At 32.6% G+C, this 17,660-nt stretch overlaps 1 protein-coding gene across 10 annotated transcripts in view; it reads left to right on the top strand.

Moving 5' to 3' along the window:
- The window catches only part of CtBP (C-terminal binding protein), a 284,561-nt gene that overhangs the window by 17,446 nt on the left and 249,455 nt on the right, over positions 1-17,660 (top strand). For 6 of the 10 annotated variants that reach the window (XM_075367884.1, XM_075367880.1, XM_075367885.1 and 3 more), the window contains exon 1: positions 13,576-13,998. The exons of 2 other annotated variants lie outside the window; for them this stretch is intronic. The gene's annotated coding sequence lies outside the window, so the exon portion shown is untranslated. Of the gene's footprint in view, positions 1-13,574; positions 13,999-17,660 lie in introns of those variants that run through there. 2 more of the 10 variants (XM_075367882.1, XM_075367886.1) reach the window with 2 other exon arrangements.

Genomic DNA, 17,660 nt, shown 5'->3' with positions numbered 1-17,660 from the left:
CTGAGAATGTAACAAGACTACACTTCATTTACAGTCATACATATCATCCTCATTCATCCTCTGAAGAATTATCTAAACGGTAGTTACCGGAGGCTAAACAGGAAAAAGAAAAGACTTACAAAAGAAAAAAAGGTATGGAACGAACTGACAGCTACACAAATCTTTTCTACTGTCGCTTAGGCTTTGTGTAACAGCTGATTGCTGATACTTTTTATTTTATTACTATTATTTATTAGTTATATTTATTAATATTATGCGTCTTGGATTTATTTTTTGTACGTTTTTTGAATTAAAATTCAAGATATTGGGATTTTCCATGGTTCTTGAACCATGGAATTGATGCTCCATGTCGCCTTACGTAATTGCTTGTATATTGCATAATAGCAATTACACCTAATTACATAATTGCTGTATATTGCATAATAACAGTTACACCTAATTACATAATCGTTGTATATTGAATTTTAGCAATTACTCAAGAAGACATGGAGGAAGGTTTGAAAGTGGATCTCCTCAAAAGCTATTTATTAAATAACTTTGTTGTAGTCATTTTTTCTAGCTTCCCAAACTGTATTTTTAAAATCGCTATTCTCAGATGTTTATGGTATTGCAGAATTATCAGTTTCTACGAAATGCAATATTCAGTAACACCTAAGACCACACAGAATAACGTTTATTACGAATGTCGAAACAGGAAAAAATGGATGGGAAGGTTTAAAATGAGGTTTAGTTTTTATGTTGCATTATCAACTTTTGTACCAAATTTTTAAATGACTTATGTTTTTAATGTGAACGTATCCGTAAATTTCCTTAATGAACATTTTGTATGCGTGTTTAACCATATTTTAGTTGCACAACCATAAGGGTTATAGGCGACCTGATTTGACCCCAAAAGACGATCAGCGTCCAAAAACTGCGTAATCATTTTAAGGATAACAAGCATCACGCACCAGCTAACTAAGAAGAGTGAAAAGTGAAATGGATTTCTGTCGCTTTTCATCGAGTCTAATAATTCGTTACGTAAAATGAAGTACAAAGTCCACTGAAATACAAGTGATATTCAGCCCTGCAATCGATACCTTCACTCTATTCACCGCAGGAACCTGCATTACAATGAATATCATTGCTTTCAGAGAAAGCTATTTTCACTAGTATCTTGTTTAATTTATTGGTATACTTGCGCTAGGCTGCTAGGTATACTTGTCGCAGCCGTAAGAAAGGCTTTGGTATATACCGGAAACAGCTAAATTAACGTGTACCCTATTTTATGGTGAAACTGTACATTTATCTCATTGTATTTGTTAACATTCTATTTGTTGAGTTATTTCTATTTTTGGTTAGTGAAAAGAACTCGCAATGCGTTGGGAAAACAAAAGGTCCAGTACGGTTTCACTTGTTTACGGTTAATTGAGTATTAGAACTCATTTTTAATATTTCTTTGTAATTGATATTAAGTAAAAAGGGGGGGATCCTTGAGTGTACCTAGCACATTCTGATTAAGGATCGGGTTTGAATAGTCTAGTGTTTTCATTTTGGTCATTATTAATCGATGAAGCTTCGGGGGGGATTTAAGTTGAGCATATATCTAACACCCAGTAGAGAGATTCACGTTTCGAATTCGGATAATCAGATCGCACAATTCGGTTAACTTCGGTGAAATTTTTTTTGTTATCCATATTATTTGTCTATTTATTTATTTAAGTACATCATTTTCATAAATAGGACGATTCGAAATTTAGTTATTTGTTATCTAGAATCACAAAAGGTTTGTTTTTCTATTTTTGTATAAATGTGATACTTAATAAGATCTTGCGACCTCTGAGGGTTAGTGACCCGACGCTGGGAATCTCCAGTATATTGAATAATATTAATGATTGCCGTGTTAAACTTCTTGGTTCAGTTGATGATGTGAAATTCAATTCTGTATTTGCAAGTGTTCTTACAAACGCATATTTTGTAAGATTGGGAAACGCTAGATACATACACGCTGTTCATGGTGTCTGCTTTGCTGTTAAATACTTTTGTGCTGATGTTAGTGGTTTTACGGCCGGGGGTTGGTGGTGGCGGACGAGAAGTATTTTAACAAAAGGTTTCAAATTACTGGCTCTAAGTTTCTGGTTGATGAACATGGCCGTCAGTGTCATATTTTGCGGCTAAAATGAGTTGTGGTTTTTGCAGTAACTGTAGAAGCAGCTGTTAAATAAGTTTTTTAAACTGTCATTTAAAAATAAAAAAAAACCAAGAAATATTTCTGTCAGTTTCTGTTGTCATTATATTATTATGTCTGTCTTCTGTTTGAAATAATCATGAAGCTTTGGTAAAGTACGTCTTGAATTAGTTTGATAAAACTTTGAAGTTTATAGAATTTCTCAAGCAAGATTTATTGTAAATTTTATATATTGAAAATTAAAACATCTAAATGTTCTGCTTGTAGCTTTATTGTAACAGAGTCTATTAAATCGCGCTACAAAAGTTATGTAAACTGGTCAGTAAGCTAGTTCGAAATTAAAAGAAAAAATTCCTGTAATTTTTTTAAAAATTACGCTCTATTTTCACATTTGTGATTTTTTTTTTTTAAAATGCATTTACTTAAATACCGATAAACTATTACACTGAAAATTTAACAACTAATGGTAACAACAATTGCTGATTTAACAACTACAAATATAATAATTTTTGCCCAGTAGTAAAAGAGAAAAAATAGAAAGAGCGTGAGAAGAGGACCCTTTAGGATCATTGTGAGGTAGAACTAGTATCCTCTGTCTGGCAGTTAAATTTTATTTCTGCATGGAAGATGCAATAAAAAACCTAAAAAGAAAAATATAAATATCCAGGAACAAGAAATAAAATTGTTAAGGTTTGTTTGCCTTTGATACTGTTAACCGGGTAAAGGTAGAAAGTACTGAAACTGGATAAAGGATATGGTAGAAGTAGCGGTTAAAAGAGTCTGATGCATTTTTGCAAGAGCATTTCAATCTGAAAATAAACAGGAGTAAAAATAGGTAAAGAAGTGCGGCACGAAGAGTGTTAATCAGTTAAATATTAATACAAGTCATCAGAAGGTAGATCGTTTTGTTAGTAAAATTGAAAGATGCACACAATGTAGAAGATATGCATTTCACGATTAGTGGTTTTACGTCGTAGAAAAAATCTGTTTGTTTCAAAAATTGATGTTGGGAAGTAGAATGGTCTTAAAAGTATTCATATAGAGCGTGTGATTCTTACGACAGTGAACATTGAGGATTACGGGAAGACAGAAAAACTAAGAACTGGTGATTTTTGTTATAGGTGGCAATCTGAAAATCTAATGAGTCGATAGAGTAGAAAACAAAAAGGTTTTTAAATGAGTTTTTGAGAAGTGAAATTTGCGCCAGAACAAAATTTTACGAAATAATTTAAGGGGATTAACGATCAGTAATTTCGGTCGTAGAATGAAGGGTGCAACATTAAAAAAATTAAAGGAGTACGAAATTCAACATTAGAACAAATGTACGAAGGTATACATAACACTTCTAACAGTAGTATAATAATACCTCGCGATGAATTACATCGGATCAGTTAAATGTTGACAAAAAAAAAACATTACCTACAAACATTAACTAAAAACGCCTAAATTTTTTAGGCGTTTTTAGTTAGGGGGTTGGGCTTAGAGATATTAAGATTTGGTGTATATCTCGCTCGGGTTTAAAATGAATATGTTTTATTAAATCGGTCCGATCAATTACATCTAATCGTGCGATCGCTTAGAGATATATTTCTTTTTTAATGAAAAAATACATTTTTAATAGAGAATATTTTAGGCAGCTTTGAGAACAACTCATTTTTTAATATATAATAATAAATGTTCTGCCCAAAGGCAGGTTTTCACATGCCGCCCGCCCTCGATTTTGTGTCATTCGTTTATTTTATAGTAACCTCTTCCCTTTTTATATTATCAGCCACTTTCATTCGTCTCATATTTTAATATACTAAAGTCGTTTATTTTAAGTTATGTTTTTGTGCGAATCCCGTTTTTACATATATTTATTTACCTATTAATCGATAGACGGTACGTTTATTATTCGTCTGTAAAGCACTATAATTAATCGGTTCGTTACAGTTTAACAGTTGTACATTAATATTGCATATAATTCTGGTGTTGAATTGCTTTTAAAGGATTTATGGAATTTATTTTAATAGTTTTCTAACGTAGCTGTTCAAATAATGTTTACCGGATCATCGGTTGTACTTTGCACGGTGCTTTTAACATAGACTACTGTAGCCAAGATAGCAGTTACTGATTTCTATCTGAATTTATATACTTCATGCATTCGCTTTACCTTAGTGCAAAAACATTCCTTTGTTACTTTTAACCTTACTTAAAATTTACATTATTATGAAACTTATAAAAAAAATTTAAATATGCTCTGTTTGCATAATAAACTAATCTTTTTTCACATACTTTAGGATTAAAGGTCTTTTGTTCGACGATTTTCATTTATCGACCGAATTCGAATAATTTCAGTCAGGAACGGTTATTTAAAAAAAAAAAATTAAAAGCAAAACAGTCTTTGTATGACAGTGTTTTTTTAGAACTTTAATAAGAAAACGAATAGCAATTGCGATTAGTTAGCTGCTATTAAGATTTGAAGTGGTATTTGAAAAGAAAAATTGTATAAAATAATAACGGCATAATATAAATAATATGAACTACAGTTTGGAGGTCGCTGCTCGTAGACTATGCCGGTTTATTATTTTTTTGCGACAATATTACGGTTAGGCGCGAAATATCACAACTTTCGTTACATTCAGTACGTAATGATTGTGATTTTCATTATTATTCACATTTTCTTATTCGGTTTATCAAAATGAACAGTTTCATTTAATTATTAAAAATAGCCATTACTGATTGAAATAACTATTACTTTTACGAAAAGGTGGACAAAATACTGTTATTCCACAATAAGGTTAATTGGACGAGGACAATGAAAAAATTAGTTATTTGGCAGTCTGCATATATATAGATTTTTGGCGCGTTTCACATGCTTCAAAATTTGAGTTAGATTAAAAATTGTTAAGTAGCTTTTTTCTTTAAAGAAAACTTAGAGGAATTATAAAATAATTCGGGATCGAATGGCAAACGATTTTTTCAAATTTAGCATAGTAACTTAAATATGTGTACATTGATGCTATTAAAATTTGGAGTCGGGAATCATTCCCGACTCCCGAGGTTGATACAGGTGTTCAGGAGTCGAATCTCTTGTCGTTTGCTGGGAAAGTTTTGGAATGCCGTTAACGATTTCTGTATTGCTATTTTGAAGGGGGTTATTAAGTTCAAACTCATCGGCAGAGATGTAGAAATATAACTTTTTTCTGTTTATTTATTTACTCGGAGACGGCACATTTATTATTTTTATTTAATATTTTTACTGTATGAGCTAACGCGTTTCAATAGTAAAGCGGTGTTAGCTGTGTTCTTACATATGGGCAAAATTAGTGTAACGAACTTCATCACTTTAATTGTCCTATGTCGCCCGCTTAATATGATTTCAAACGGGTAGGTATTTCGCAGATACTGGCATCGGCTGCTGCGGAATTCATCGAATAGAAAACAGACATCTAATTGACACAATTTTTGGCATATATGTTGTTTTCTTGTGTGTTCCCTCCTGCTGTAAAATATTACCGCTGTCTTTTAAGACAATACATGAAATATAATTTTGACTTGTTGATAAAGTTCAAAATAAAGACGCCCTTCTAATTAAGGAGAAGGATGATGAACAGAGTTTGAAGCTCCTATGCCAAACCCAAGACCCGAAGTTTTTGGTAGTGCAAAGAATTAACCAAAATGCTAGAGACCCTGTAGACCAAGTAAAATCCCTTCCATATACTATTACAGCACGGAGTACTGGCAAGAAGGTTACTTCTGCTAGAAAGTCCGAAAGTGGTTTACCGAAAACCACTTCAATTAGTCCATGACCATAGAACATTCCCGCTGGAAAAAACTACCAAGATCCCTATGAAGGGATCTAATAAAAACTCGTCACCTGGTACGAGGCCGAAGATACCGACCGATCTTCGGCCTCCCAGGGTTCCAAGTCCCACCACGATCTCGAGGTAGGTAGGTTGAGAATATGAAGGCCGATGTAGTATCTGAAGAAGTAAAGTACTTTTTAAAAGTTATCAATAACAGAAGAACAACCGTATAGTATTTCACAAATAATCTGCACGCAGTTTTGTATACAACAGAAAAAGAGTATTTTTGTGGGAGCAAATATCATGCATTGGAATGTTTTTGCGGTCTCCTTCTCACCGTGAGAATATTAAAATCGTACTAAAGGAAGAATACTTAATACTGTGTCTGCAAGAGACTCACCTCCTTTCACAGGATGTTGTGTCCTTTCGCGGTTACGGCTACGAAGGTTGCAACCATCAACCTGAGGGTAGAAGACATGAAGGTGAGGCTTTTTTCCTGAAGGAGTTTCTTTTAGCTAGCGACAAACATTCCTGCGGTCTCAGTGAAGATAGTGGCGCTATTTAAAATTGATACATAACCGTAATGTTTTTCCCGAGGCACTTATAGTCGATCTACTGAGGAGAACTTAGATTTCTGCTTATTGAACAAAATGGGTCGTACACTTGTATGTCATCTTCGTCAGGTACATTTTCGTGCATCGATCTGTCCTTGTGTTGAGCATCCGTGATCCCACGTCTTACCTGGCGCTGTGAAGCGATCACAGAACGGTTATCTCAGTTTGTGATTTTTCTAGTTAGCCATGCAGATGGGTGGTTCGCAAAGCGGACTAGATCGGATACAAGGATTCCTTTGCCAATATGACAAAAGTGGTAGCGCGATCCACCAACTTGCCAAGTTTATACACATACTCGATAGCGCAAATGAACTTTTCCCTCTTAACATCTAGAAAGCTAAGGAGGCCTGCTGTTCCTTGGTGGGACAAAGACTGCAGGAATGCACCAAGGAATCCTTCAAGGGTTTTACGTAATTTCAATCAATTTCAATTATGTAATTTCAAGGCCTACGACAGAATTACCCTTCCGCAGTGCGAGGGCTGTTTGCCGTCGAGTGTTTCGGTGTGCGAAACTGAAATCATGGCTGAATAATGTCGTAGATACCATTTCCCGGACAACTCCATCATCCGTTTGTGTAGAGAAAACATCGGGCCATGTGCGGATCGGGACAATCTCTGGCGCCGATTGGATCGAAAAGCAACGGCAGTACATACAATAAAATATACTAGCATAATCATTTATTTCCCCTATAATTAATAACAGTTCCCAGAAAAGTTTCAGTTCGCTATCTACATTTGTTTAACGAAAATTAAAAAAAAATGCAATTAGATCACAGAAGGAAATGAGAGGGGAACAAATGTTTCTCTAATATTATAAAACCTAATATTAAAACGAACATCTTTGTTAATTTTTTCTCTACATTTTTCTTGTAAGGTAGCTTATAAGTCAGTCTGTACATTATTCATATTATATCAGGCACAAAGCTAGGATTGTTGGGGGGGGGGGGGTAATTAATATACATTGGTAAGGGGTTGATGACAAAATAATAATAATGAAAATAATTTTATATTGAGACGGGTTTTTTTTCATTATTGCATTTGAAAAATACAAAACAAATGCTTAGATTTAATACATTATCACTTATAATAAAAATCATTATGTTAGTATATAATTATAGTAAGTGTTTTCGTCGCGGAGCTGTATGCTATTAATAAGACCTTAAATATAAAAGTAGCCGAACATATCGAAACGTACTTGTCTGTTGGTTGAAAATTCCTTCAGTGCCTTACAGGTGATTAGTGACATGTACTTCAGACACCTGTTATCCGTGATATACAATCTGTCATTTCTGAAATGACTTGGCGAAATCCAAGTGAGCTTGTGCTGGATCCCCAGCCATATTGGAATTTCAGCATCCTTTCACAAATCGTGAAACGATTGACGAAAGGACGATTCCTGATGACGTCCGTTTTCTTAAGAGAGTGTGGTCCGTGATGAGTGGCAAAGTGATTGGAACGCTTTCGTCAACAGTAGACTTCGTCCATTTTAGAACTCTGTCACCGTAGAGCGTCTTATGCAGGAACAACCGTCGTGAGGAGGTAATTATTTACAGTTTACGAATAGGACACCCTAAACTTACTCATAGACCTCATGAATCGGACCGACCTTTACGACTGTGTTCGCTGCTACTGCCAACTAAGAGTACCCACATGCTTGTGGACAGTGCCTATTATGCGGCATTGCGTCGGAAAGTTAAACTAGGGGCTAACATACGAAACATCTTAGGCAACAATGAATCGATGTTATCTGATATCACGATTTCCTAAGGTCGTCTATCGAGATTCAAATATTTGATTTTAACTTAATGTGTTTCTCCATTCATGCCTTCGACGTATGGGAATTTTGTTGTTTTATGTTAGTTTTGTAATACTGCTTTTATTTTGGTTTCATTTTGCGTCTAGCATACCGTATAAGCGTTTTACTTTTTAAAGTAAATTTTAATTTTTTACGAAAGTTTGTGCCCGGGCGCTAATAATGACATCTCGTTGTACGCCCAGGAAAAAAAAACGACACGTTAATTCCTGATCTATTACAATCATTTGTAATTTTCATCGGGCCAGTATAAAATAATAATTAGAAGAATTCAATTTAATATTATATTTTCTCTTATTTTTGCTTCATTGCACATAATAGTCATAACAAAATATACCCATAAAAATCATCTTTACTAAGTGGTTTCGCCTGACAACGCTATTGATGATCTTTTTGTGGGTAGTTACAGCCTAACTAAAAGCGGATTGGAGTTTGAAGATTTTAAATTTAATTGTAATAGATAGATGGTTGAAAAGGATAGGTTAGACACAGTACGTGTAGAAGTTAATGTGACCATTACGGTGTCCTAATAATAATTCTTAATTCCAGTACTACAATTTAACAGAAAAGACTTAAAAATTGCTTTAAAGCAGTTGAAAAAAGTTCACATTAAACAGTTTAATTGGTTAATGATTGTTATAAATTGAATTTCATATTTTTTACTGAAAGTCTGTTAAAAGTTGTAGAAGAAATGTGTAATTTAAAAAAAAAAATATTTGCAGCTATTATATTTTCATTGATTACGTGATTTTTGTTGTAATTTATTCGACAATTTTATGGTGAAAGTTAATTATTGTACTTGTCCGGTGTGTTTAATCGTGGGAATTAATTATAACTACAAGTTAATAATAAGCTTAGTTATACTCAGCTACTTAACAATAAGTAGTTCCTTAATCTTTTTGCACCTGTAATAATGGTAAATTTTTCACCTAAGAAATGATTGCGATTTGTTTTTTTAAGATTTAATTTAATTCATCGATTACTAATATTTTTTTTTTAATTTTGGCCCAGTATTAAATTTATTAATAATACATCAATAAAGTACTTTTGCCGGTCGAAAACAAACTTATGTTTGCTGATCAAATGTGTGTATTCGGTAGCAGCGTTGTTTTATTACGATAGTAAGGTCGCTTTTATATACGAGTGTCGTAGTATCGTGGGAGAATCGTGAGCCGGCGAAACAATGGAATGTGTGTGTGTGTACGTGTGAGCGCGCGCGCGTGTGTCCAGTCTGTATATACTCGTTGCCGTTCGGTAGATGTTTTTAGTAAGGTCAGTACAGCGAGCGCTTTGGGAGTGTCCTGAGGTAACGTTTTCCGGTCGGTTAGTCAGTTCTCTCTTAGTAAGGATATAATGGATGGGTTTTGGCGGGCAAGTCGACCGTGTGGTACGTGCGCGCGCGTAAGCGCTTGCTCATTTCGAGGGAGGAGGTGAGTACAGAGAAAGTTGGCGCTAGCGCTAGCTGTGTGCCGGTGGTTGGCAGCGGTCCTTCTAGTAATGATACACGGGCTCCAGTCGGACTCGCTTGACCGTTCTTGTTGCAATTGCACTTTATTTTTATTCTTTCTCTTTTCCATTCGTTCTGTATAGTCATAATATTTTCGATGTTGTAACAAAAAAGAAAGGATTTAAAAAAAACAGTAATTAATAAAAATTCGACTTAATTTTTGTAAATTGCTACTTTTTTGACATGGATTAATCGGGGTCCTGCATTCTGGGGGTCCTTCTTGTTCTGGTTTCTTAATTCCAAAATGTATTGTTTTATTAGTTTAATTTTTTGTCTCGAACATTGCAGTATTGACCCCCTCTTATAATTCTTACAGTCACCGTTTGTTTATTATATAATCAACGAAAGATTACCTTAAGTTGTTCTTAATGTTATTTTGACAAGAAACGTACTACGTTTTCTCTTTTCCTCTTCATTTGTATGTAATTGATCGGTCATTAAACATTCTTAATATAACTTGCTATTAAGTACATGGAAATGAAGATTCGCACTAGTACAGGCGATGTAGCGCCTACACAAGTGTTTTTGTACGAACCCTTTTGACAAGCATGAAAATGAGCCGATTACAAATTCCTCTTCGCTGTAGTTACTTTTAATATGATTTTTTCCCCCGAATATCACTTCGTCACCATTATTATATAGTTTCTTATTTGGATTTATAATATTAATACTCTTTCTTTTTAAAATGATAGTTTTAATGATTAAATTTTATATAATTAAATTAATATTCATTTTTAATAATAAAATGATCAGTAATAATTTTAATAATAATACAGCAGTCTGTAAGATTCTTACGTAAAGATTTTAATTTGATTGTTAAAACTCGATTTATCTGTAGGTATAAGAGGCATTCGATGTATGTAAGTTTCTTATTAATGCATATTTCCCTTAGAAAAGCCATTAACTCTTAATGCACTGTGACGTTAAGCTTGAATAGCATATGTGAGTTCGAACTGACGCGTCAGCACGCACGCATCATTTTTGTGAGAAAATGATAATGAATTTATTTGCATAACAATTACAATTGGATAATAAAAAATTAAAGATTAAATTACATTACTTTTACGACTTTACATAGCTGTACATTTTAAGAATATAATTTCTTGTAGATAGAATTGTGAATGTACAACTTCAATAACAAAGTTTACAACATTATGAACATAATTTTATTTATATATATATATATATATATATATATATATATAAAAAACGAAAAATTTCCATTATCTGGCTTGGTAGCATGCCGACTGCTTGCTTTGCTGAAGGTACTGAATTCGATTCCCGGTTAGAGTCTGCAAAGTTCAATACTAGGTGATATCAACGTAATTTCAGTTATTGAGTTATAACGTATAAAGAACATTTTGAGATCCATCTAATGTTTATTTTAGTCGATAAGTTTGATCTTCATGATGAAAAGTAATGTTATTCGTATATTATTATACATAATGACAATCGTCTTGTCATTTTGCTATTAAATTACACAATTTCTTTTCATTACGTAAAATTAAAAGAAAGAAGATAAAACTAAGAAAAGGCGTACCCTTTGTTTACTTATTATACCGTGCTTCTGAAACCCCTTTGCGAAACGCAGAAAACGTAACTTAATACACAATAAATAACTTTTGCTCAGGTTCTTGCATAGTTAGGTTGGTTTTACATCAGCGGTTAAACCATTTATCGGCCATTTTCCAATTAATAATTTTTCCGGCCAAAAGAAAACTTTAGGTTTTTGCAGTTAAATAAGAAAATGTGTATAATACCTAAAAGTAAATAATAAGAGGGTACGGTTTGGTATTTAAAAACAAATTACCTAAATTCATTTAAAATTCTGTGATGAAACCACTGGATAGTAAAGATTATATTTTGGAAACTGCTGCGTAACAGGGTGTTGTTTTTTTTAACGGACGTAAAGCATTCTAATAAAGTTAAAATATTAATATAGGGTACTTTTTTTCCCTCACATTTTTTTAATGATTGGAATTTCAGTTATAAAATAACAACATCGGTTAGGCTAATAGAAAGATTACCCGGGAGAAAGGTAAGACCATCCACAACATTTTTCCCGTTATTGTGAAGCAAATTGTTTATAAGCTTCAAAAATCATATTATAGGTACAAAAATAACTTTGACTATTATAGAGAATAATAAAAATTTATTATTAGGCTTTAAAAGAGAAAATTACTGTAAGTGACGTGATGTTTATAAATCTGGGATTATTCTTAGGTAGGTAGGTAGGTAGGTAGGCATAGTGAAACACGGATATCTATCATATTATTTGTTGATTTTTAGAAACCGGACTATATTGTACAATGAAATGCGATGTTTAAATTGTAAGGAATGTATGATTAAAATATACTAAGAAAAAAGTATGCGTATTCGAATCGGATCGATGTTGATTAAAATAAATTGCTAAGCTCCTATAACAAATGGAATGAGATAAGTATTTCAAATTTAAAGAGGAGAAAATCGCCATGAAGAAAACAAAATTTAAGATATTAATCATTCACTAATAATACTGTTCCTTTAGTTAAAACTCATAAAAATGAATCTGAAGAAATACCGAATGGTGCGGATTCGCTGAAAGTACCTTTAATAAAATCTGAAAATTAATGAGTAAAATAAATTAGCGAAAGGCGACTAAAAGAAAGAACACAAATATGAAATAATGTGAAAATAAAATGTAAAATAGCAGAACTTAAATAATTTTTATTATTTAGACAGTAAAATTACATATGTTATTAGAGATATTAAAAGCAGATAAGGACGGCAAAGAGGTCTTTATACTAAAAAGAAATTTGCTTATAACAAGCATCGATCCAGATAATTGTTAAAAATATTTATATGGAGATAATAACACTTGGGCTTCAAAACATGGGCACCACCAAAAGGATAAAGAATAGATATTCTTTAAGTAAAGAGTAGTGTTGAAAGCTAAATAGGTTTACAATTCATTTTTAAGAAGGTGAAAGCAGAAATATGTGCTTGTTTATTTAAATTAAAATTAAATGTAATTGCCGATAAAATAATTGCTTCAGAAATTGTACTTTTTTGTGAAATAAACTAAATATTTGTTGTTTTTTTTTACTAGACTAACGCCATGTTAGCGGGAAACGTTTTTTTATATTGATACACGTAACCATACTTTTTTTGTAAGTCGGGTATGATATTTCTTTTTCTTGGATTATAATTATGTCGATGTGCACACAATAGAAACAACTTAGGTTGTAATGCAAATAAATGTGCGTAGAAACGTTTCAGTTTTTATATATCCGGCGAATAGGTTTTAAATTTAGTCTTTTGACCGTTTTGGAATTTCGACGCATTTTTATTTGAAATAAAATTTTTTCTATATTTATTAGGAATAAATAAATTCCGGGAGTAGTAAGCGATTGATTTTATTTTAATTTAATTTAATTTAATTTAGTGGTAATAATTCTCAACCGGTTAACTGTTTGTGTGTGATCATAAAGGGAAGGGAGTTAGGTTGGTGGAAACGGATTGTCGTTCTCTGGTCTAAATTATGAAAGTGTATTAATAAAACAGTCGAGCGGAGGCGGTGCAAATAACGCGCGCCCTTGTGTGTGTGTTTTGTTATTTAGTTACATAGTGGGTGGTGGGGATAGTAATGCTGGTGGTGGAGTGTGATGGGAGGGGGGCATCAATTTTCTGTTATTTTCTTTCCGAATGAAGCCGGGTGCAGTCAGTTGCATGCAAGATGGCGTCCAGCGAAGTCTGGCGGGAGTTTTTGTTGTCGACCGCAACGGGCTATTGACCGTTCGGGTCGATTTCTTTCCGCTAGGTCGGTTATAAGTGGTGGTGTGTATGTGTGTTTGCTTGTGGCGGGCTCTCTTGGTATCGTATAACGACGCGGACCTCGGTGACAGATCAGCAGGTTTTCTTTTCTTGGCCGGTGATCAATAAGTGTGTGTGTGTGTGTGAGAGAGAGAGAGAGAGATAGTAATGGTGATAACTAGAGGGAGAGTTGTTAATGCGTATTTTGGTTTCGGTTTCGTTGTGTTTTTCGCGATATGTTATACTGTGTGTTGTGATTTTTTGTGATGTAGTTATGTGATACGTTCAGCCGTTGCGATAATTTTATTTTAGCAGAGGTAAGATATATATATATAGTATAATGTTCATTATCAACAACCTGTTGATGCTTTTACTGGAGTACTTTCATAATATTTCGTATTACATTGAACCGTATTATTTTACTCTACTTGGATTTATGCCAGGTTTGTTTAACTTTTGGTAATCATGACGAATTACTTTTTCTCAGTGGAGAATGCTTTATTAGTATACTACTCTGTGTGTGTGTGTTTGGTGTGATAATTTTAATGGTGTTAATACTGCCACTGCCCTTTCTTTTTAATTTCTAAGAAACTACAAAAGCAATCAAATTGATACGAATTTGTTTTTATGTTTAAGACTTTTCTATGGTGGATTCTTTGTTAGGTTCATAGTATTTATTTTGATGAATTTAAAAACATCCTTAAAATAAAAAAAAGTAGATGAATTTATGGTACTTCACCTTTGATGGTTTTATGGTATTTTCAGTTTTTTATCTTAGATTATATAATTAATTACATCGGTATAATGAAATGATAGCCTGATATTAAAAATATCATTTTCCTAAGGATCAAGAAAGTTATTCGGGAAATTAGCGTTAATATAATCAATATGTATTCCGCATTCCTTAGTAGCCTCGTTGGGTAGTGTTTCTATGTCGTTTCTTTCATTCCATTTTGTATAAATGCTATTTTTATCAGCTACAGGTTTCTTGTTTACAGATATATTTTGTGAGCTTATCCACATTTTAATAAAAATGTAAAATGGAATTAACTTTTTAGGTGCCACAACTTATAGAAAACCTGCAACAAAAATAAGATTAATTTTCAGTATTTAAAATTCAGCTTATAAATGTCAGAATCTAAACAAAAAAAAAAATTTTTCAATTGCTTTTGCTTCCGGTTGTTCTAAAAGATAGTTTACTTTTCATTAATTTCTTAAAATTTTAATTAAAGGGAGTTGTCTGAAGATTTCTTTATTTTTTTGGATATGTAAAGAAGAATATTGTATAAGAAAGTATTGTTTGTGTAACAATTTTTGTAATCTGGGTTTTTTATCTTCCACGTTTTGAGGTCTCTTGAGTTCATTGAAAAAAAAGTAGGACGCAATTTTCTAGTCTGTTTATTTTGATTTTCTTTCTTAATAGTTTCGTTCTTTATCGTTAACTCTGTCGATCGCCAAAGTACAAGCAGGCCTTCTTAAAGTAATATGTTCGTTACATATCCAGTTTCGATATGTAACGAACATAGCTGTTATACATAAAATTCTGTATAAAAAAGTAGTTTATCTTATTCTAATTAAAATTATATATTATACTTGACATTTTACAAATAAAAATAATTTTGTATGAATCTTGAAAAATGTACTTCCAACATTTCTTAGTTCGGGTAGCATTTGAAGGTTAGAGGGTTAAAACTAGTTTTGTATGCTAGTAAGCGAGTGAGTTATTTGGTAATATTTTCTTGATCGGATCAAGCGACATACATACCTACATCTACCTAATGTATTTAGGATGCAACGGATTCTTTTTCTTTTGCTAATAATTTTCAAATTTCTTTTTTAGAATATATACCTGACTACGTACATTTGTGTTTCCTAGAAATGAGAGGCGTGGTTATAAATCGACTAAACGGACCATGCCTCAATGTGTTTTGTACACTTTCTCATTCCTCTTTCTATCCAAGCGCGTCCGTGTGTGTTCATTTCTTGTTGTAAGTGTAGCGTTGGTTTGTGGCGCCAGCTGTCCCTTGATACTTGTAACTAACTGTAAGTTATATATACGAACATAGACATGGACAGGTTGTGTTGCTTTTGCAGGTTGCCTTCCTCTCACAAATACTCTCTCATTGTGTGCATGTGTGTGTGTTGCCTTGCAAACTAGTTTTATTAAAGAAAAAGTTACCACAACTGGTATTATTAGTTACTAATACCGCAGAATTATAAATGTTGTACGATAACTTGTTATTCGTTTGCTTAAACTGGATTATAACTAGTTAAACAGTGGTATTGGTTGAATTAAGTTTTTTCCAAAAGAAAAATCCATTCGTTTTATTTGCTTGCTGCAATTTATTTTTTTATCTAGTTCTACCCTTGAATTTACTGGTTTGTTAAAACCTTTTTTTAAGTTAGAGGTAATGTTATCTTTAAACTATACAAAGATAAGCCAGCACGTGTTGTATCCTCTTAATGATAAGAGCCGGTTACGATAATCAGTTGCTAACCTATGATCGCAAGCGTCAAAAATTGCGTTGAATATAACTGAATTATTTCAAATTACTTTAAAAACATTATAGCGAGTCGAGTTCCCCGATCTTCTATGTTGTAAATGTTCGAAATTTCATTTTATTATCAACATTTATCTTCAAAAACTTAAAAGATCTTGACAAATTGATTGTGAACTGAAACTGTGAAATTGATTGATTTCATGAAATGATTGTGAAACGCGCAATTTAATTAAAAAAACAAATCGTACTCTGTTATTTAAATTGTTTTCATTTTATTTATTATAAGTAGTTAATTTAAAAACTTGTTTATGTTGATAAGCGGAATAAGAAAATGACGTATAATTAAATTAAATGTAATTATTGTGACGATTTAGAAAATTGTATTTGCAGAATAAAAAAAATAACCTCTGCAGAATTTAGAGAAGAAACGACCTCAGCGGTTTCTCTTTATGAACTGCTACTGCTAATGCATAAGATGTGCCTATTAATAATTTAATTTTCTTGTCAAAGTTACTGTGCATCGCCTGCACAAATTCAAAATATCGATTTTCATTTAGACTTTTTTGTATTATTCATTATCAGTGACTGCTTGGAAAGTCAATTTGAGTCGAAAAGTTTTTAAACTGGTTTTAAATATATTTAATTAATGAAATGAAATCGCTTAGGTTAACGTATTTTCTACGCAATGAACTACGATTACAATTTACGTAAAAAGAAAAAAGATCCATGAAGAAAGAATTTTTCTGCTCGAAGTAAGCAAACGCAACACCGTACGTAATAAATATTTATCGATTTAATATTTGTTCCTGTAAAAATTTTACTAAAATGTAAGAAAGTAGTAATAAGAAATAATTCTTATGAATAGGCCAGTCGATGATGGTGGTGATATTTCAAAAGTTGTAACTGTTAACTGTGTCTTTGTTGCCGAAGACAAAATGGTATAAAACAATTTTTCCATTGGGAGTGAGTACAAAGACCCTGTCTGAGATTACAAAACCGTTTATTGAAATATTGAAAATCGTCGATTTTGATTTTCGCTCCTGCAAGGTTTCTTCGCATACGGTGTAAACAGAAATTGTTCTCTTTTCAAAAGAATTAGAAATAGTTGACAATTGTTTGAACTTTATTATGTAAAAAAAATATATATATACATATAATTATGAAAAATAGAATAAGAAAATGAGACAATCATTTTCTTGAAAGATCGAAATTCTCGTTCTTTCTGATAATATTAGACTTTCCATTGGTGAAAGTTTCATTGCAATTGAATCAGGGTTATTATGTTATAGCGTAACGGACGGATGACAAGACAAAAATTCTAAATATGGCAGAAAGCATCATTGTACGATAATAATGTAACTGAAAAGCTTTTAAAATTCTATAAATATTTCACTATTCCGACGGAATATTTACTTGAATGTTACCGATATAGAAGACAAGAAGTCTACTGTTGGTCCCCACCCGCAGTGTGACGTTGC

This window comes from Lycorma delicatula, chromosome 1 (genome assembly GCF_047948215.1).
Source record: "Lycorma delicatula isolate Av1 chromosome 1, ASM4794821v1, whole genome shotgun sequence".
Lineage (NCBI taxonomy): Eukaryota > Metazoa > Arthropoda > Insecta > Hemiptera > Fulgoridae > Lycorma > Lycorma delicatula.
The sequence above is the reverse complement of the archived record's forward strand: the minus strand, read 5'-3'. Positions and strand labels throughout refer to the sequence as shown.